Source organism: Pseudophryne corroboree, chromosome 1 (genome assembly GCF_028390025.1).
Source record: "Pseudophryne corroboree isolate aPseCor3 chromosome 1, aPseCor3.hap2, whole genome shotgun sequence".
NCBI lineage: Eukaryota > Metazoa > Chordata > Amphibia > Anura > Myobatrachidae > Pseudophryne > Pseudophryne corroboree.
This window is the reverse complement of record NC_086444.1, coordinates 1,204,455,960-1,204,477,976: the sequence shown is the minus strand read 5'-3', so window position 1 is coordinate 1,204,477,976 and position 22,017 is coordinate 1,204,455,960.

The following is a 22,017-nucleotide window of genomic DNA, read 5'->3' as shown; positions in this document are numbered from 1 at the left end:
CTGTGCACAGTAGCGGATCTTGCCACGGGCAAGCAGGACTTTTGCCCGGGGCGCCGCCTTCCGGAGGGTGCCGGTGCCATCCGGAGGGCGCCGCACCATGGCAAGATCCGCTGCTGCACTCCCCGCTGCCGCTGCCCGCTGTCCCGCTGTGAAGTTCGTGGGCTGCCCGCTGTGAAGGGAAACTAGACGCTACGCGTCTAGTTTCCCTTCTTGGAGAAGACCTTAACTGTAATGATGTGCGGTGCGCGTTGACTTCATTGCGCACCGCACAGCAAAGGTCCTCTCCACGAAGGGAACTAGACGCGTAGCGTCTAGTTTTCCTTCGTGGAGAGGACCTTTGCTGTGCGGTGCGCGATGACGTCATCGCGCACCGCACATCATTACAGCGGCGCTACTACTGTACAGGGGGCGTAAATGACCACGCCCCCTGTATGCAGCCACGCCCCCTATTGCCGCCCGGGGTGCAACAAGAGTCTGAACCGACCCTGACTGTGCAGGCAAGTCAATCCTTGCTAGCAATGCTAGATCGGTGTACTATCTAGTTCATCTTCACATGTCAATGACATCTCACATAAGCCAAAATCTCACATAAGCCAAAATCGTAAGCACACATAGTCCATATCTCAAGAAAAGTTAGTCAAAATCGGTGGTGCTGGTCTCCGGGGAGTTCAAGGAAAATCGCAAGTGAGAATCGGGCATTGCAAGGATTTCACAGTGTGTACACACCCTTATACGCACTGTTTTAAAAATGTGAAAAAAAATTGATAGAAAGCAATTCCTTTTCAACAAAATAAGTGTTCTCATTAAATCAGGGGTGGATAAGAATAAGTATATATTTGGGTCATTTTAGGGGACTTTAAAATAAAAGTGGAAACAGACCGATTACTCCCACCTGCAAGTTTAAAAATGCTTGTCCCAGACTCCCAAATATCTTACCATACCTATCTTACCCATACATTGTACTCCAACTTCCATAACTTTGCATTTTTTTACCCCAAAAATTACGTCATTATTGGCCAATTAAAAATAATTAAAAACATCTAAGTGACTAATTAATCATTCAGGGGGGTGTTCCAGGGGTTCTGAACCAAAGCCCCATATTTTTACCTTCAAATATGGATTTTGCCCCACTTAGCAACTGCTCAGAGATGGTGAAGAGCAATTTGCGATAAACCCTACGGAGACTTTTCGCCAAAAACTTTTTGCAGCTAATCGGATTCCCCCCTATAAATAAAGTATAAGTGTTCAACTGATTGTGTGGTTTACAAATGTTATTACAGTATCTTTAATGTTATTACTAAATCAGTGTCAGGCAGTATCTTACCTTTAACACTATTATTAACTAATACTATTTTCATATTGACAATAAAGAAGAAAAATAATTGAAAAAGGAAGAAAACGTTTTCAAATATAAATAAGTACATAAACGTTGGGGGAATAGCAGGCATGACATACAGAGGTTTTTTTTGTAACTTATTGAATCAGAAAACTTTAATTCCTAACAGGTGCACTTAAAGTCACTGTCTTAACATAGCTGTCAGTTCTCCAATAAACCTACATTAACCAAACTGCACAGAACTCTACCGTCTCTGCACTCATGCTTGAGATTAATAAGGGCTGGCAGAGCTGGGACTGTCAATCATTCTGACTTCTAAAAGTGGCTTCTCCAGACGACCTTGTAGAAAGTCTGACAGTAAGATAACAATGCAGGCATCTAGTCAGTGGCCTACAGCAGTGTTAGCATAATGTTATAACTAGAGATGAGCGGGTTCGGTTTTACTCGGATTTACTCGGTTCTCAAAACGGCATCTTATTGGCTCACGGACATCACGTGTTTTGGATAGCCAATAAGAAACATCCGGATAAAACCGAACTGGCGTTAATTCTGGCGTTACATTCGAACCCGCTCATCTCTAGTTATAACTGAACAATACCATAATAAAGACATTTTTAGGAAAGGGTTTGTCAATGGTTGAATCTTTTTTTTTTTTAAATTAAGGATTGTATGTAGCTAGACTCTTATGTAACACCAGAGGCGGAACTACCGCCAGTGCAACCGCTACCCTCAGAGCACAGCCGCCCGGAGAGAGAAGAGGAGCAGCGGTACGGGGGGGGGGGGGAGGAGGAGGGAGGTGGAGGAGGGAGCCGCAGCAGCGCTTTGTTACTGGTGGAGGCGCTGCTGCTGCTGCTCCTCTGCTTCACTATAGGCTGTCTTCCGAGAACAGCCTATAGTGAAGCAGAGGGGCAGCAGCAGCGCCTCCACCAATAACACAGCGCTGCTGCGGCTCCCTCCTCCACCTCCCTCCTCCTCCTTCTCTCCTGCCCGGGAATCGTCAAGCTGCACTGAGGAGCCCCGAGCCAGCGGAGTGGGTAAGTATAATTCTTCTTTCTTTCTGTCTCTTTCTTTCTTTCTTTCTGTCTCTTTCTTTCTTTCTTTCTTTCTTTCTTTCTTTCTTCTGCCTGCCGCAATGTGTAAAAATGGGGGACTGCCTGCCGCAATGTGTAAAAAGGGGGAATCTGCCTGCCGCAATGTGTAAAAAGGGGGAATCTGCCTGCCGCTATGTGTAAAAAGGGGGAATCTGCCTGCCGTAATGTGTAAAAAGGGGACGCTGTCTGCCGTTATGTGTAAAAAGGGCACGCTGTCTGCCGTAATGTGTAAAAAGGGGGACGCTGTCTGCCGTAATGTGTAAAAAGGGGACGCTGTCTGCCGTAATGTGTAAAAAGAGGAATCTGTCTGCTGTAAGGTGTAAAAGGGTCTCTACCTGGTGAAGTGGTGCTACTAATTTGAATTATGGAGACTACTGTGCACCGTTTTATGAATTGGTATTATTTTGTGGCCACACCCCTTCCCCACGAAGCCACGCCCCTATGTATTTTTGCCTATGGCGCGCTCTTCCCCTGTTTTGCATGCAGGGGTGGGGCTCCGATGCCGTTTCTTGCACACAGTGCTAAAATGTCTAGTTACGGCACTGTTGCTAGGTATCCATTTCTCTGACCCTGAGCAGGTCCCCCTCACCAGATCCTCTCCAGGGGTGAGGGAGTGGACTTGGATGGGATATGGGGGAAGGGGCAAAGCATTTTGTCGCACCTGGGCCCACCGCTCGCTTGTTCCGCCACTGTGTAACACGCCTGAGGTTGGGCACTGTTTAGTGGATCGTTCTGCATAGTTGAGGCGGCTGGCAGTTCCATCCCCAGTAGTGGATCTGGAATTAGTGGTGATATCAGGGGATTACAATATGGCCCTGGAGCAAGGGCATAGCTACCATAGGTGCAGGGAGTGCAGCTGCTATGGGGCCCAAAGCTGAGAGGGGCCCACTTTCTTTGCAGATGATACTAAACTGTGTAGGGTAATTAATTCGGAATTAGAAGTGGAGTCCTTGCAGAAAGATTTATCTAAACTTGAATTCTGGGAGTCTAAATGGAAAATGAGGTTCAATACAGACAAATGCAAGGTTATGCATTTCGGGACTAAAAACAAACTTGCATCCTACATATTAAATGGGGAAAGTCTATAGGAAACAGAGTTGGAAAAAGATTTGGGGGTACTCATTGATAATAGGCTTAATAACCATACACAATGTCAAAGCGCAGTAAAGAAGGCAAGTAAGGTGCTAGCGTGCATAAAACGGGGCATTGAGACAAGGGACGAGGATGTAATCCTGCCGCTGTACAAGGCATTGGTACGTCCGCACCTGGAATATTGTGTTCAGTGTTGGGCACCACTGTATAAAAAAGATATCGGTGAACTCGAAAGGGTTCAAAGGTGCGCTACTAAATTGATTAAAGGCCTAGAGGGACTGGATTATGAGGAAAGGCTTACTAGGTTGAATATGTATACACTAGAAAAGAGGAGCCTAAGAGGAGATATTATTAATATCTTCAGATATGTAAAGGGACATCACAAAGAGTTATCAGAGGAATTATTTATTAAAAGAACACAGTTTAGGACACGTGGGCACTTGCTGTGGCTGGAAGAGAGGAAGTTCCGAATGCAACGGAGGAAAGGGTTCTTCACTGTTAGGGCAATAAGGATTTGGAATTCCCTGCCAGGGAAGGTGATAATGGCGGACTCTGTAAATGGATTTAAAAAAGGAATGGATAAATTTCTGAATGAAAATGATATCCAAGGTTATAATATTTAAAATATTAATGTGGTTAATCCGGGGGTAATATGAGTATATATATATAGTAGTTAACTAGTAGGGCACTACTATGGGGCATAACTAGGGCACTACTATGGGGCATAACATTAACTAGGGCACTACTATGGGGCATAACATTAAGCGGGTATGTTAGAATCATCACAACTTAATACGGGTTGAACACAATGGGCAATTTGCCTCTATTCAACCTCAATTACTATGTTACTATGTTACTATGTTATGTTACTTTGGGGCCCTCAGTATATCTAGTTATGCCCCTTTACTTGCTAATTGTAATGTGGTATAAAATGAATTAGAGGGCATTAAAATGTTCCATAATTTGAACTGGGAATCTGTAATGTGGCACAATATGAAGTGGAGGTATTATAGTGTGGCATAATATAAACTGGAGGTGCTGTAATGTGACATAATATGAACTGGGCACACTGCATGTCATAATGTGAATTGGGGTCACCATGTTGGATAATGTGTACTGGTGGCCCTACAATGAACTACGGCACTACTGCGATTCATAAAATAAACTAGGGCACTACTATGGGGCATAACATTAACTAGGGCACTACTATGGGGCATAACATTAACTAGGGCACTACTATGGGGCATAACATTAACTAGGCACTACTATGGGACATAACATTAACTAGGGCACTACTATGGGGCATAACATTAACTAGGGCACTACTATGGGACATAACATTAACTAGGGCACTACTATGGGGCATAACATTAACTAGGGCACTACTATGGGACATAACATTAACTAGGGCACTACTATGGGGTATAACATTAACTAGGGCACTACTATGGGGCATAACATTAACTAGGCACTACTATGGGGCATAACATTAACTAGGCACTACTATGGGGCATAACATTAACTAGGACACTACTATGGGGCATAACATTAACTAGGGCACTACTATGGGGCATAACATTAACTAGGACACTACTATGGGGCATAACATTAACTAGGGCACTACTATGGGGCATAACATTAACTAGGGCACTACTATGGGGCATAACATTAACTAGGGCACTACTATGGGGCATAACATTAACTAGGGCACTACTATGGGGCATAACATTAACTAGGGCACTACTATGGGGCATAACATTAACTAGGGCACTACTAAGGGGCATAACATTAACTAGGGCACTACTATGGGGCATAACATTAACTAGGGCACTACTATGGGGCATAACATTAACTAGGGCACTACTATGGGGCATAACATTAATTAGGGCACTACTATGGGGCATAACATTAACTAGGGCACTACTATGGGGCATAACATTAACTAGGGCACTACTATGGGGCATAACATTAATTAGGGCACTGCTATGGGGTATAACATTAACTAGACACTACTATGGGTCATAACATTAACTAGGGCACTACTATGGGGTATAACATTAACTAGGGAACTACTATGGGGTATAACATTAACTAGGGCACTACTATGGGGCATAACATTAACTAGGGCACTACTATGGGGCATAACATTAACTAGGGCACTACTATGGGGCATAACATTAACTAGGGCACTACTATGGGGCATAACATTAACTAGGGCACTACTATGGGGCATAACATTAACTAGGGCACTACTATGGGGCATAACATTAACTAGGGCACTACTAAGGGGCATAACATTAACTAGGGCACTACTATGGGGCATAACATTAACTAGGACACTACTATGGGGCATAACATTAACTAGGGCACTACTATGGGGCATAACATTAACTAGGGCACTGCTATGGGGCATAACATTAACTAGGGCACTACTATGGGGCATAACATTAACTAGGGCACTACTATGGGGCATAACATTAACTAGGACACTACTATGGGGCATAACATTAACTAGGACACTACTATGGGGCATAACATTACCTAGGGCACTACTATGGGGCATAACATTAACTAGGGCACTACTATGGGGCATAACATTAACTAGGGTACTATTTGGGGGCTTAAAGTGAAGAACTGCTGTGGATAGGTGTCTCTAGAAGCATTCCGACAGGGGCCCCTTCAAAATGTTGCTATGGGGCCCACAAAGTTCTGGATACGCCCCTGCCCTGGAGTTTCACAACAAAGAAGTGGAAACAGAAAAGTGAACAGAAAGGAATTTATTGGACAAATTCAAGAACAGAGATCCATAGGCCCAGATTTATCAAGCCTTGGAGAGTAGTAAATAGCACGGTGATAAAGTACCAAGCAACCAGCCAGTGGCGTCATAAGGGAGGTGCGGGGGGTGCGGGCCGCACCCTGGTGTCACCCTTCAATGGGATGACACCAAAACGAGCCGCGCACTCACACCCGCAGCCTCAGCCGATCTGCTGACATAAGCAGGTCCGCGCACCGCGGCTGCGACCACACCCCCTCCTCCCTGGCACCAAGCGGCAACGCAGCACAGAGGCCCGCACACCCGCCAGCACTACACCGCAGATGCCGGGTCCGGGCTCCATAGACAGAGCCGGCATTCGTATTGGCAGCTCAGGCGACCGCAATTGAAGCTCCGATCGGGCAGGTCAGTATGCAGCCAGCAGCGGTGGCAGGGTAAGTGTGTGTACGGGTGAGGGGGGGGCCCGTGGTCCACCAGACGCATCCACCCTTTCTGAGTATCCGTCAGAACGGCTGGCTGCGGCCCTGCAGGTTGCTTGCAGAGAGCTCTATCAGTCAGCCACCATTGAGTCTGTGACATCCATGCAGGGAAGCAAGCTGCTGTCAACATCCGAGTCAGCAGTAAAGTGATACCGCTTTCACATCGCTAATGCCGGATCCCACCCGGTAAAAGAAACGTGTCCTTACCGGGTGGGATCCGGCATTTGCTCCCCTCTGCAGGCTTTCCGACCCGGCAATATACCGGGTCGGTTGCCATAGCAGCGGGGGAACGCAGCAGCAGCAGGGGCGGGGGTGGAGGCGGCGCTGGGAGATGAGCTCCCTATGCTGTGAATGGGAGCCGTGTCGCATCGACGCGGCTCCCATTCACACTGCACCTGACCCGGTATTCAACCCGGGTATAATCCTTCTTTTATACCGGGTTGAATTACCGGGTCAGGCGACCCGCTAATTCTCAGAAAGTGCTTACACAATGAACACTGACCCGTGTCGACATGGCAATATGCCGTGTCGATACCGGGTTATTTGTGCGATGTGAAAGGGGTATGACTAAGTTCTTTTTCTGGCTATGGGGAGAGGGGCCTGGACTGCGAGGTGGACATGAGGGGACCGCTATGAGGTGGACATGAGGGGACCGCTATGAGGTGGACATGAGGGGACCTGGGGTGCTATGAGGTGGACATGAGGGTGCTAGGGGTCATTGTGGGGCCCAGTGCGAAAATTCTACTGCCCCCCCCCCCCGCGGCAAAACAGTGCGCGCCAGCGGCGAACGACAAAAATAGAGGCATGGCTTCATAGGGGGAGCATGGCCACAGTTATGCCCCCAGTAGCTGTGCCCCCAGATTTGCCTCAAGTAGTTTTGCACCCCAGTTGATTTGCCCCCTGTAGCTGTGCCCCCAGTAGATTTGCCCCAGTAGTTGTGCCCCCAGTAGATTTGCCCCAGCAGTAGTGCCCTGTCGCTGTGCCCCCAGTAGTTGTGCCCCCTGTAGCTATGTATGTAGCTATGTACGTGTTTGTGCCACCCACTTCTGTCGCTTTGCTTAGTCATCCAGCGACCTCGGTGCAACCTTTTGGCCTAAACTAGATTAAAATAATATTGTGAGGTGTTTAAAATAGATGGAAATTAGTGGAAATAAAGGTTATTGAGGTTATTAATACTATAGGGACAACCAAAACCTGAAAAATGGGCAGGCGCACATCTCTACTAAGTATTCCGTGCGGTGTAAAGCAGGAGGAGGTCCACGGGGGGGTGGTGGTGGTGGGGGGTGACACCAAGAGTTACCACACCGGGTGACACCAACCCTAGTGACGCCTCTGCAACCAGCTCCTAACTGCATTGTTACAGGCTGTGTTTGAAAAATGACAGTTAGGAGCTGATTGGCTGGTACTTTATCACCGTGCAATTTATCACTCTCCAACAGGGCCGAAACTAGGATTTTCATCACCCGGGGCAAGGCAACAGTTTGCGCACCCCTCCTTCCTCCCCCCAAAAAAAAAATCAATAACAGTAAAACAAACTCTGTCAGACTAAAATGTCAGATTACCAGTGAATTTGAAAAAAGGGGATACAATATTTTCCTATGTGCCTCAAATGCCCTACAGTATGCATCACATGCCCCGCCCGCGTGTTCAACTACATGCTCTACTGTATGTCTACATACAATGCACTGTGGCCCTCATTCCGAGTTGTTCGCTCGTTATTTTCCTTCGCATCGGTGCGATTTTCCGCTAACTGCGCATGTGCAATGTTCGCACTGCGGCTGCGCCAAGTAAATTTGCTAAGAAGTTTGGTATTTTACTCACGGCATTACAAGGTTTTTTCTTCGTTCTGGTGATCGTAGTGTGATTGACAGGAAGTGGGTGTTTCTGGGCGGAAACTGACCGTTTTATGGGAGTCTGTGAAAAAAGTAACTAGAGATGAGCGCCGGAAATTTTTCGGGTTTTGTGTTTTGGTTTTGGGTTCGGTTCCGCGGCCGTGTTTTGGGTTCGACCGCGTTTTGGCAAAACCTCACCGAATTTTTTTTGTCGGATTCGGGTGTGTTTTGGATTCGGGTGTTTTTTTCAAAAAACCCTAAAAAACAGCTTAAATCATAGAATTTGGGGGTAATTTTGATCCCAAAGTATTATTAACCTCAAAAAACATAATTTACACTCATTTTCAGCCTATTCTGAACACATCACACCTCACAATATTATTTTTAGTCCTAAAATTTGCACCGAGGTCGCTGTGTGAGTAAGATAAGCGACCCTAGTGGCCGACACAAACACCGGGCCCATCTAGGAGTGGCACTGCAGTGTCACGCAGGATGTCCCTTCCAAAAAACCCTCCCCAAACAGCACATGACGCAAAGAAAAAAAGAGGCGCAATGAGGTAGCTGTGTGAGTAAGATTAGCGACCCTAGTGGCCGACACAAACACCGGGCCCATCTAGGAGTGGCAATGCAGTGTCACGCAGGATGTCCCTTCCAAAAAACCCTCCCCAAACAGCACATGACGCAAAGAAAAAAAGAGGCGCAATGAGGTAGCTGACTGTGTGAGAAAGATAAGCGACCCTAGTGGCCGACACAAACACCGGGCCCATCTAGGAGTGGCACTGCAGTGTCACGCAGGATGTCCCTTCCAAAAAACCCTCCCCAAACAGCACATGACGCAAAGAAAAAAAGAGGCGCAATGAGGTAGCTGACTGTGTGAGAAAGATAAGCGACCCTAGTGGCCGACACAAACACCGGGCCCATCTAGGAGTGGCACTGCAGTGTCACGCAGGATGTCCCTTCCAAAAAACCCTCCCCAAACAGCACATGACGCAAAGAAAAAAAGAGGCGCAATGAGGTAGCTGACTGTGTGAGAAAGATAAGCGACCCTAGTGGCCGACACAAACACCGGGCCCATCTAGGAGTGGCACTGCAGTGTCACGCAGGATGTCCCTTCCAAAAAACCCTCCCCAATCAGCACATGATGCAAAGAAAAAGAAAAGAAAAAAGAGGTGCAAGATGGAATTATCCTTGGGCCCTCCCACCCACCCTTATGTTGTATAAACAAAACAGGACATGCACACTTTAACCAACCCATCATTTCAGTGACAGGGTCTGCCACACGACTGTGACTGATATGACGGGTTGGTTTGGACCCCCCCCAAAAAAGAAGCAATTAATCTCTCCTTGCACAAACTGGCTCTACAGAGGCAAGATGTCCACCTCATCTTCACCCTCCGATATATCACCGTGTACATCCCCCTCCTCACAGATTATCAATTCGTCCCCACTGGAATCCACCATCTCAGCTCCCTGTGTACTTTGTGGAGGCAATTGCTGCTGGTCAATGTCTCCGCGGAGGAATTGATTATAATTCATTTTAATGAACATCATCTTCTCCACATTTTCTGGATGTAACCTCGTACGCCGATTGCTGACAAGGTGAGCGGCGGCACTAAACACTCTTTCGGAGTACACACTTGTGGGAGGGCAACTTAGGTAGAATAAAGCCAGTTTGTGCAAGGGCCTCCAAATTGCCTCTTTTTCCTGCCAGTATAAGTACGGACTGTGTGACGTGCCTACTTGGATGCGGTCACTCATATAATCCTCCACCATTCTATCAATGTTGAGAGAATCATATGCAGTGACAGTAGACGACATGTCCGTAATCGTTGTCAGGTCCTTCAGTCCGGACCAGATGTCAGCATCAGCAGTCGCTCCAGACTGCCCTGCATCACCGCCAGCGGGTGGGCTCGGAATTCTGAGCCTTTTCCTCGCACCCCCAGTTGCGGGAGAATGTGAAGGAGGAGATGTTGACAGGTCGCGTTCCGCTTGACTTGACAATTTTGTCACCAGCAGGTCTTTCAACCCCAGCAGACCTGTGTCTGCCGGAAAGAGAGATCCAAGGTAGGCTTTAAATCTAGGATCGAGCACGGTGGCCAAAATGTAGTGCTCTGATTTCAACAGATTGACCACCCGTGAATCCTTGTTAAGCGAATTAAGGGCTGCATCCACAAGTCCCACAAGCCTAGCGGAATCGCTCCGTGTTAGCTCCTTCTTCAATGCCTCCAGCTTCTTCTGCAAAAGCCTGATGAGGGGAATGACCTGACTCAGGCTGGCAGTGTCTGAACTGACTTCACGTGTGGCAAGTTCAAAGGGCATCAGAACCTTGCACAACGTTGAAATCATTCTCCACTGCACTTGAGACAGGTGCATTCCATCTCCTATATCGTGCTCAATTGTATAGGCTTGAATGGCCTTTTGCTGCTCCTCCAACCTCTGAAGCATATAGAGGGTTGAATTCCACCTCGTTACCACTTCTTGCTTCAGATGATGGCAGGGCAGGTTCAGTAGTTTTTGGTGGTGCTCCAGTCTTCTGTACGTGGTGCCTGTACGCCGAAAGTGTCCCGCAATTTTTCTGGCCACCGACAGCATCTCTTGCACGCCCCTGTCGTTTTTTAAAAAATTCTGCACCACCAAATTCAAGGTATGTGCAAAACATGGGACGTGCTGGAATTTGCCCATATTTAATGCACACACAATATTGCTGGCGTTGTCCGATGCCACAAATCCACAGGAGAGTCCAATTGGGGTAAGCCATTCCGCGATGATCTTCCTCAGTTGCCGTAAGAGGTTTTCAGCTGTGTGCGTATTCTGGAAAGCGGTGATACAAAGCGTAGCCTGCCTAGGAAAGAGTTGGCGTTTGTGAGATGCTGCTACTGGTGCCGCCGCTGCTGTTCTTGCGGCGGGAGTCCATACATCTACCCAGTGGGCTGTCACAGTCATATAGTCCTGACCCTGCCCTGCTCCACTTGTCCACATGTCCGTGGTTAAGTGGACATTGGGTACAACTGCATTTTTTAGGACACTGGTGAGTCTTTTTCTGACGTCCGTGTACATTCTCGGTATCGCCTGCCTAGAGAAGTGGAACCTAGATGGTATTTGGTAACGGGGGCACACTGCCTCAATAAATTGTCTAGTTCCCTGTGAACTAACGGCGGATACCGGACGCACGTCTAACACCAACATAGTTGTCAAGGACTCAGTTATCCGCTTTGCAGTAGGATGACTGCTGTGATATTTCATCTTCCTCGCAAAGGACTGTTGAACAGTCAATTGCTTACTGGAAGTAGTACAAGTGGGCTTACGACTTCCCCTCTGGGATGACCATCGACTCCCAGCGGCAACAACAGCAGCGCCAGCAGCAGTAGGCGTTACACGCAAGGATGCATCGGAGGAATCCCAGGCAGGAGAGGACTCGTCAGACTTGCCAGTGACATGGCCTGCAGGACTATTGGCATTCCTGGGGAAGGAGGAAATTGACACTGAGGGAGTTGGTGGGGTGGTTTGCGTGAGCTTGGTTACAAGAGGAAGGGATTTACTGGTCAGTGGACTGCTTCCGCTGTCACCCAAAGTTTTTGAACTTGTCACTGACTTATTATGAATGCGCTGCAGGTGACGTATAAGGGAGGATGTTCCGAGGTGGTTAACGTCCTTACCCCTACTTATTACAGCTTGACAAAGGGAACACACGGCTTGACACCTGTTGTCCGCATTTCTGGTGAAATACCTCCACACCGAAGAGCTGATTTTTTTGGTATTTTCACCTGGCATGTCAACGGCCATATTCCTCCCACGGACAACAGGTGTCTCCCCGGGTGCCTGACTTAAACAAACCACCTCACCATCAGAATCCTCCTGGTCAATTTCCTCCCCAGCGCCAGCAACACCCATATCCTCCTCATCCTGGTGTACTTCAACACTGACATCTTCAATCTGACTATCAGGAACTGGACTGCGGGTGCTCCTTCCAGCACTTGCAGGGGGCATGCAAATAGTGGAAGGCGCATGCTCTTCACGTCCAGTGTTGGGAAGGTCAGGCATCGCAAACGACACAATTGGACTCTCCTTGTGGATTTGGGATTTCAAAGAACGCACAGTTCTTTGCGGTGCTTTTGCCAGCTTGAGTCTTTTCAGTTTTCTAGCGAGAGGCTGAGTGCTTCCATCCTCATGTGAAGCTGAACCACTAGCCATGAACATAGGCCAGGGCCTCAGCCGTTCCTTGCCACTCCGTGTGGTAAATGGCATATTGGCAAGTTTACGCTTCTCCTCCGACAATTTTATTTTAGGTTTTGGAGTCCTTTTTTTTCTGATATTTGGTGTTTTGGATTTGACATGCTCTGTACTATGACATTGGGCATCGGCCTTGGCAGACGACGTTGCTGGCATTTCATCGTCTCGGCCATGACTAGTGGCAGCAGCTTCAGCACGAGGTGGAAGTGGATCTTGATCTTTCCCTAATTTTGGAACCTCAACTTTTTTGTTCTCCATATTTTATAGGCAGAACTAAAAGGCACCTCAGGTAAACAATGGAGATGGATGGATTGGATACTAGTATACAATTATGGACGGACTGCCACGGTTAGGTGGTATATATTATAATAATAATACAATTATGGATGGACGGACTGCCTGACGACTGCCGACACAGAGGTAGCCACAGCCGTGAACTACCGCACTGTACACTGGTTGATAAAGAGATAGTAGTATACTCGTAACAACTAGTATGACACTATGACGACGGTATAAAGAAAGAAAAAAAAATACCACAGTTAGGTGGTATATATTATAATAATAATACAATTATGGATGGACGGACTGCCTGCCGACTGCCGACACAGAGGTAGCCACAGCCGTGAACTACCGCACTGTACACTGGTTGATAAAGAGATAGTAGTATACTCGTAACAACTAGTATGACACTATGACGACGGTATAAAGAAAGAAAAAAAAATACCACGGTTAGGTGGTATATATTGTAATACAATTATGGATGGACGGACTGCCTGCCGAGTTCCGACTGCCGACACAGAGGTAGCCACAGCCGTGAACTACCGCACTGTACTGTGTCTGCTGCTAATATAGACTGGTTGATAAAGAGATAGTATACAATACATACAACAATATACTACTATACTGGTGGTCAGGCACTGGTCACCACTAGTCACACTGGCAGTGGCACTCCTGCAGCAAAAGTGTGCACTGTTTAATTTTAAATTAATATAATATTATGTACTCCTGGGGGCTCCTGCTATAACAACCTGCAGTGCTCCCCAGTCTCCCCCACAATTATTATAAGCTTTGCCTTTTATACATTGATGTGCAGCACACTGGGCTGAGCTGAGTGCACACAGACTGAGTCACACTGTGTGACTGGCTGCTGCTGTGTATCGTTTTTTTTCAGGCAGAGAACGGATATAGCAGAGAACGGATATATTATATTAAAATAAATAAAAGTTAACTAACAACAACTGCACTGGTCACTGTGGTAAACTCTGTCTGACTCTGCACAATCTCTCTCTCTCTTCTAATCTAATTTCTAATGGAGAGGACGCCAGCCACGTCCTCTCCCTATCAATCTCAATGCACGTGTGAAAATGGCGGCGACGCGCGGCTCCTTATATAGAATCCGAGTCTCGCGAGAATCCGACAGCGTCATGATGACGTTCGGGCGCGCTCGGGTTAACCGAGCAAGGCGGGAGGATCCGAGTCTGCTCGGACCCGTGAAAAAAAACATGAAGTTCGTGCGGGTTCGGTTTCAGAGAAACCGAACCCGCTCATCTCTAGAAAAAACGCTGCCGTTTCTGGGAAAAACGCGGGAGTGGCTGGAGAAACGGGGGAGTGTCTGGGCGAACGCTGGGTGTGTTTGTGACATCCAACCAGGAACGAAACTGACTGAGCTGATCGCAGTGGCAGAGTAAGTGTCGAGCTACTCAGAAACTGCTAAGAAATTTCTATTCGCAATTTTGCGAATCTTTCGTTCGCAGTTCTGATAAGCTAAGATTCACTCCCAGAGGGCGGCGGCTTAGAGTGTGCACTGCTGAGAAAAGCGGCTAGAAAGCGAACAACTCGGTATGAGGGCCTATATCATAATAACACTTCGTCACTGCACTACATTCCCCTATCCACTGCACTACATCACTATACTACATCCCCTACACGCTGAACTACATCACTACACTACATACCCCTATGCACTGCCCTACATACCCTATATGCTATGCTACACTACAACACTACACTACATCCCCTTATATGCTACACCACATCAGTGTACTAGATGCCCCTATATACTGCAATACATTACTACACTACATACCCTATATGGTACACTGCATCACTACACTACATCCCCCTATAAGTTACACCAAATCCCCCCATCTGGGAGGCAAAGCATAAATTAATACTGCTAACTGAGTGTGCTTCTACAGCTTGTACAGTGCACTGCACGCTAGTCGTATCACTGCGCAGCAAAGAAGAGAGTTTAAGACAGTAGCCGGCATAGGAGAGATCCCAGGTACTGGAGCTCACCCATACAGCATTGGAGCCAGCTGTGGGCAGACAGGTGGGTCAGAGACATTGCAAAGGGTACTGTCTGATGCCTCACTGGAGCAGCACAGCACTGCCGGTAAAAAAACAAAAAACCCTGTTCCACTGTAACTTCTTGGCGCCCCCTCAAATCCTGCACCCGGGGCGCATGCCCCCTTAGCCCCCCCCCCCCCCTAGTTACGGCCCTGTCTCCAAGGCTTGATAAATCTGGTCCTAAATGGGATCAGCGTACATATACAAAGGCCAGAGTCGACATAGTTTAATGCTACCCTAATCTAGCTCCACCTGTGTTCCAGTAAAGTTTGAATTCAAGCCCAACAAGATAAACTTGAACTTTTCTGGAAGTCAACAAGAGATTTGTTGGTAAAGCCAAAAAGTAGAGATACAGAGGTGGAGATGTATCAAACCTGGGAGAGAGAAAAAGTGGAGAGAGATTAAAGGGTCTATTTACTTAGCCTTGGGTGGAGATAAAGTGGACGGAGATGAAGTACCAGCAAATCAGCTCCTAGCTACCGTGTCAAAGGCTGGGTTTGAAAAATGACAGTTAGGAGCTGATTGGTTGGTACTTTATCTCCGTCACCTTTACCTTCATCCAAGGCTTAGTAAATAGACCCCATAAACTCCAAAGTACCACCTATTCAGCGCCTGTCATGTTACAGGCCGTGTCTGAAAAATTACAGTTAGAAGCTGATTTTTCTGGTACTTTACCCCTGTCCACTTTATCCTCTCAAAGATTTGATACAGCTCCCTGCACAGAGAGAGATGCAGTTTGGCTGGGAGAGTATTCAGAACAGCAAACACATTGGGGGAATTCAATTGTTTGAAAAGTCGGTTGGGTGTCTGTTTTTCCCTATTAGATAGGAAAAAACAGACACCCAACTGACTTTTCAAACAATTGAATAACCCCCAGTGAGTGCATTTATGAACATAAACTGCCAAGTCAATCTATTGAGGCAGCTAGACTGCTAAGCGGATAAGATTTGCTATGATAGCACAGGTAAGTGTAACCGGGTTGAGGCTAAAATGCCAGCATTCGGGAAATCCAATAATTATGAAAACCCATCCAATAATGGGCATGAGCGTCCCGACCGGTTTCGTCACGATTGACTTCGTCAGGGGGTGTCGAAGTCAATCGTGACGAAACCAGTCGGGACGCTCATACCCATTATTGGATGAACAGCCACATACAACGAGCAGCTGAACGAGAGCCGCTGTGGTTTGAACAGCTGAACAAAAGCCGCTGTGGTCTCCCTGTCTGAAGCACTGCGAGGTGCGATCCGGAGGCATTTCTGCGGGGTCTTGGAGATGGGAGCCGGTATTATTTTACCTTGATGTACGTAAGCTTGTACTTCTTAATCAGTAAAGATTTTCCATTTTACTCACTATTGCGCCTTCCTTTTTCTGTTTTTTTCACATGTATCCAGCCGGTGGATCGGCCTTTTAGGAATTGGCAGCAATTACATCAATTAAAAAGGACTGACTATGCTACACTTTGAATTGGACTGAGAGAAATATCCCATGCGCAGTTAAAAAATTGTGGTGAATAAATATATATATATATATATATATATATATAAATAACTTTTTCTGTATTTTTCTCCAAGGGTGCATGGCCACGCCTCCTGTGATTAGGCCATGCTTCATGGAAAGTACCTGGTCCCAGCCAGGCTCACTACAGCTCTGCCCCCCTCCACCCTTCACCCTAACACTCCTTTACTGCAACCTACACCTCACCGGTGGTCCCTAAATCTATCCTCCCTTCCCGCAGCCCAAAGCTAAAACCGCAGCCTAATCCTAACCCTCCCTGGTAATGCCTAAGCCTAATCCCCCTCCCGCAGCCTAAACCTAAACCACCCTTCCCACAGCCTTAATTTAACCCTCCCCCCCACTGTCCCCGCGGCTTACCTGTCCGACAGTCACTTGTTCGGGATCCCGGCCGGTTGGAATGCCGACATCAGTACTTTGATCTCCTTCAGGATGCCGGCGCCTACATTCCTAACAGTGTTGGGATTCCGGTGTCTGTATTACGACTCCCGGGACTCCAACCATGCGGATCCTGACCGGATCCCGTGTAACCAGTGTGATATCCAGTATGCTTCTGGCAGAATCAAACAGAAGGCCAAAGTGCACTCAAAGGTAGAGATGTGCACCGATTTCCGTGTTTTGGTTTTGGTTCTAATTCATCATTGTGCAAAACCACCCTTAAGTGCTTTGGTTCAGATTCAGTTTTTGGTTCGTATAAAAATCGATAAAAAATTGATAAGTATTGATAAAAATCAATAAAAAAAAGGCTAAAATCATGTCCTGCTTTAAATCTTCCCCTGGTTTGGAATTCAGATTTTAAATACGAATTTTGGGCTTTAGATTCAGTTTGGATTGCAAAAATAACATGATTTTAGTTGTTTTTGTCATTTTATTTAAAAATATCTGGATCCAAAACCAGTGAGGCGGTTTTGGCAAAATCAAAACCAAAACCCTAAGGCGAATTAGAACCAAAACCAGCAAAAATGGCCGGCGCACATCTCTACTTTAAATGTAGTTCAGTGTATAATTATCAAGCACTGGTCCAAAGTTCTCTCTAGAGGAGTGCTACCAAAAACTTGTCCCAGGTGTCTGCTGTACAGTCCACAGGTAGCTTTACATCCAATAAATGTACATATAAACTGAAATTTACCATCTGTTTCTCAGATTATTTACCCTGACTGCACTAAAGGAAACCAAGCATTAAATCCCACAAGAAATACCATCTGTGGGTACCTGGTAAATTGTTGCAGATTGTGCATTATTTTCTGATCTTATTGAGTGATTAAAAAATAGCTACACACAGAATTGTACAGTCACTGCGTTTCATTACATAACCCATGTATTTCATTTCATGTTATGCCCAAAACTATTGATAGTGTTTATTTGCTTAGCTGGTATTTCTTTCTTACCTGGGAAAACCTATAAACTGTATATATATAAAATGTTAGTTGTCGCTCGCATCTGAGTACAGTAACTTCTGCGCTCAACATTTTCTGCTAAATAATCAAACATTTGGAATGACATCTCGGAAATATTCAGGAACGGAAAACATCCAGGTGTGACCATGATTTGATTTTTATTGAAAATGTGAAACGCGGGGATCGGTTGATATACATTATATCAAAACGCTGAGTATTGGTTGATATACATTAGGCCGACAGTCATTAGGTCAAACTCATATGGTCGACGGACACAAGGTCTACGGGTTTAAAAGGTAATTTTTTTATTTTTTTACTTTTTCCTGCCTTTATTATCCATGTCACAAATTATAACCTTTAGTAACCTTGTGGCGAGTGAAGGGAGACCGGGAGGGAACGCATTTCAACAATTGGTGGTCTCGGATGCCAAAACTATCCACACTAACCCCAGAATGCAAAAATTTTTGTTGACAATGCTTGTGTTTACCATTTTGACCATGTCGACATTTTGTACCAGACGACCTTTCATATGTCACCTTTTGTCTTAGTCGACCTTGGGGTAAATTTACTAAAGTGGGAGTTTTTTTTAGAGCTGGTGATGTTGCTTATAGCAACCAATCAGATTCTACTTAACATTTATCTAGCTGCTTCTGGAAGATACTAGACAACGTCTGATTGTTTGCTATGGGCAACATCACCAATTATAAAAAAAAAACTTTTGTCTGTCGACCGTATAGGGTTGACCTAATGACTGCAGACCTAATGCATGTAGATCTTTTATACCACACATATTTTTAAACTACTTTCACAGACTCACTTTCCTTTCACTAGGCAAAAGATAATTGTAATTGGACACATGAAACTAGAACTTTTTTTTAGTATGGAGTAGCTAAAACAACCATTAGGTTTATGCTTCTGGGTATTCATGAATAATGTACATCAGCAATTCCTAGTGAGCAGTGCAACTAACTCCCAGAAGTGGCATCTGAAAAATCCACTTGGTGTGCTCAGCATTAGGGGTCTGATTCGTAGTTGCACGCTATTGTAGTTTACACGACAGCATGTGCAGGGAGGGGGGGTGGGGGGGGGCGCAGCTGCAGTGTGATCGGCAAGTAGCCTGGTAATAATGTCCCAGCAGTGGTGGGGGGGAGGGGGCCCCCGCTGCTGCAGCCGGACAGACACAGGTTGGGGGGACACATGTAGTGCCAGCGGCGGAGGGGTGGGGGGGAGCCAGACATGGCCTGGACACACCTGTAATGTGCTCGTGGGGGGGGGGGGGGCTTTTGGGTGGGGGGAAGGAATATTGAAAAAATTGTGATTGAAAAAGCTGAGAATTGAAAACTAAAAATTCTCAGTGCACAATTTTTTCTTGATGAATCTGCCACTTCTGTGTACAGATGCAGAAACACCCGCAATACTTCCACGACATGCCCATATGTCCATCTCTGTGGGTCTCAATAGCCACCTCCCTCAGTGCACAGGGTCGGCCTGCACATTACTGTACATCACATTTCTGCACCTCTGACACATACACACAGTGTAACGCGTACACCGTAAGGGGCTTTTAGGGACTCTGCCCAGTCCCCGCACACACAAAGTGCTCAGCCCACTGTCTCCCAATAATATTAGTAAGTGCAGCTAGCAGCTACTCCCGTCTGCAGCTTCCCCCTTACAGTGGTATCCAGTAAGGTCAGCTGTATCCTGACTATCCCAGCCAGGGTGCATAGAGGACTCCGACTCACAGCAAATTGGTACATTCCAGTCCTGGACCAACATTTTTGGAGCCCTGAAGCTTTAACTATTATGGGGGCCCCTTCCTAACCAGTAACAATAGGGTACCATCCAACAAGGTCCGAAGGACACCACTCAACGTTCAGTGCCAGCTTAATTACCTTATTAGATGCCTCCTTGTCTCGGGCTACTTCTCTCCTGTCAATGCTCCCAGCCTCCTTCCTAGGACTGGTCTTCTCAGACTCCGCCATTCCTGGGAATGTCACACAGAGAAGTTCTGCAGGCTGTCGGGAATTGTAGTTTAAACGGATACACGTTTCACACTAGGGGGGTAATTCTGAGTTGATCGCAGCAGCAAATATGTTAGCAAATGGGCAAAACCATGTGCACTGCAGGGGGTGGGCAGATATAACATGTGCAGACAGAGTTAGATTTGGGTGTGGTGTGTTCAATCTGCAATCTAAATTGCAGTGTAAAAATAAAGCAGCCAGTATTTACCCTGCACAGAAACAAAATAACCCACCCAAATCTAACTCTCTCTGCACATGTTATATTTGCCTCCCCTGCAGTGCACATGGTTTTGCCCAACTGCTAAAAAATGTCCTGCTGCGATCAACTTGGAATTACCCCCTATTTACAGAGCACAAATCACGGTGCTGGACTACAACTCCCAGCAGCTCCTGCGGTACTAAGTTACGCGCACCCTATCTGTAATGGCAGCTATGCTGTACTAAAAGCCTAGCTGTCATGGTGTTATAGGTGACGAGCTATATCCTGTACATACTGTAAAATTATGAGGTGACATTTTTGAAATTTTTTGAAAAAGTCCATCGATTTTGTTCAAAAATTCACTCATTAAAAAAAAAAATTGCTTCGTGGCCCTTCTGGCATCAGGGGCCCTGAAGCTTAAGCTTCGAGAGTTTCACAGTAGCTCTGCTCCTAGCACTTACACAGTGCCTAAAGAAACAGATGTGGAATGTGCAATAATCCCCACGCTGGGAGGGGTATGGGACGTTGGGTTGACACAACTTAGGTCGACAGTCATTTGGTCGACCACTATTGGTCGACGTATATTAGGTCGACAGGTCGAGAAGTCTAAATGAGTTTCTTTTTTAGTTTTTTTGGGTGCCGTTTTCTTCAGAAAGTGACGGGGAACCCCATTTAGGGCACCATGTCCCCTCGTATGGCTCGCTTCGTTCACCACGCTTTGGCAAGATGCCTCGCTCCGCTACCGCTGCACTCGGCACAGGTTACCATTCCCAATCGTAGTCCACGTGGTTCGGAAAGTATGAAAAAGTAAAAGAAATAAAAAATAAAAAATTGAAAAACTCATGTCGACCTTGTGAACTGTCGACCTAGTACATGTTGACCTAGTGACCCTGTTGACATAATGCCTGTCGACCTACAGTATATTGGTGTCGACCTAATGACCGTATTACTCTGCCACTAATCTAAAAGAAAAAATCCTCTACAGAGGTAAGTCAAGTTTACTGAATAGAAGCCTGTCAGTTGCATACAGGGTAGTATTACGGATAGCTCTGTGTTAATGTTCCAGAAATACAAGCAAGTGTAAAATTATAACAAACATTAGGAAACGAGAACTGAAAGGACACTGACTGCTACATGAACTTTTTATTAAATATTTTTTACCTCAGGGACAGTTTCATAGAGGAGAGGGTCTGTGTGCATGCTCCATGTAGACCCCGCCTCTTTGGCAGCACAGTAGATCATGGCTTTATGCCAGTCTTCAACCCACCTGCAGTTCTTCAAGAACATGGCACCTGAGCTATGTTCCCGGATACTTCTTAACAGTGCGTACGCAAACCTCCATGAAAATGGCCACTGCGCCATTCGCCAGGGTATTCTGTCTGCACCGCCATCTGATGCATGACTCCAGAGATGTAAGTATAATTATGAGTGTAGGGTGTGCAGTGCGGGCCGCCTGGACCCAGGGGTGCACTGTACACCCTGCTTCCTTTATGGAAATGCCAGTGGTTTAGTTTCCACTGTCAGGTAGGGTCCAAAAATGCTAATTAAATATAATGTAATTAAAAAGAAGGGTAATGATGTCCTCTTCTATGTGAGATTACAATCTAAGATAAGTGCTTGGTATATAATGAAGGGGGGAAACAATTGCGGCTGGTGGTGGAGACGCATTGGGTATGTGTGGCCGGCCGGTGGGATACTGGCCACCG